The following is a 1,239-nucleotide window of genomic DNA, read 5'->3' on the forward strand; positions in this document are numbered from 1 at the left end:
TTAATTTGTTCAGGTAATCTCCAGCAGTAAGTGGATCGGTGAGCGGGGAACTCGACGGAGGCCACGATTATCTACTCATGAGTTTTATGTTTATAACGCTTTACCATGTTATTTTATTATTTTTGGGATTTTTTTTATTATGAACTGGGACTTTTGGTTTTAATTTGGGTTTTTGAGCTGTGATTTTGGAATATAAACTATAACACCAAAGCATATTTTTAAACTTACTAAGGTTTTCGTAAGTAAAACGGTAACAAGAGTTAATTGGATTTTTAAAGCTTCCGCGTGTTGTGAAATTTTTTCGAGCAAATTAATAAATTTACGGTTTCCTTCAAACTAAGTATCAGATAATATTTGGAACGATTTTTTATGTGTTGAAACGGTTTGCCAAAACACTCTCATGTGACATTGTCGGGTTCAGCCATAACGTCTAGGCCGGGTTTGGGGTGTTACATATACATACACATTCACCATTCAATTCAAATTCACTTTTCCACTTTCTAATCAATAAACAATTCAATACCAATACATATTTCAGATAATCACATATAATCATAATTCGATTCAATTCAAACAACTTTTCAATCGATACATAATTCACATATTCACACAAATTCATAAATTAATTCACTTTTATTTAATTCATAATTTTAATTCATTTTCCAATCAAATTCAAATCACTAATTACTTTTCAATCAATATACATTTCAAATACTCACATATTTTCTTCATTTAATTCAATTTGATTCAATTCAAATCACTTTTAATTTCCAATCATTATACTTTCAAATATTCACATAATTCATAATTCAATTACTTAATTCAAATCACTTTTAATTTCCAATTTGTTCACATTCAATTTCAATAGTCATAAATATTTTTGAACCAATTTCATTCAAATCAGTATCATCATTTCAATTGCTTACCTAATTTTACTTGCCATGCATTTTAATTAAAATATAACAATTAATAATAAATAGATTTGAATTATAGTAATACAAACCCGGATTTGTTCGATTACTCCTCGATAACTTTTCCTTTCCTGTTGGTGTCGATGCCTCGGGTTCTTTGCTAACCACAAAAAAAATAATAATAATTTACACTTACTAATTACAGCACTAATTTATAATAAATGATTGAATTTCCATTCAATTTATACCCTAATTTTAATTTAATCCTAATTAACTCATTTACTTTTATAATTCAATTCATACTTCATTTCTATTCAATTTCCTTTCA

The sequence above is a fragment of the Gossypium hirsutum genome, chromosome A06 (assembly GCF_007990345.1).
Source record: "Gossypium hirsutum isolate 1008001.06 chromosome A06, Gossypium_hirsutum_v2.1, whole genome shotgun sequence".
Classification (NCBI taxonomy): domain Eukaryota; kingdom Viridiplantae; phylum Streptophyta; class Magnoliopsida; order Malvales; family Malvaceae; genus Gossypium; species Gossypium hirsutum.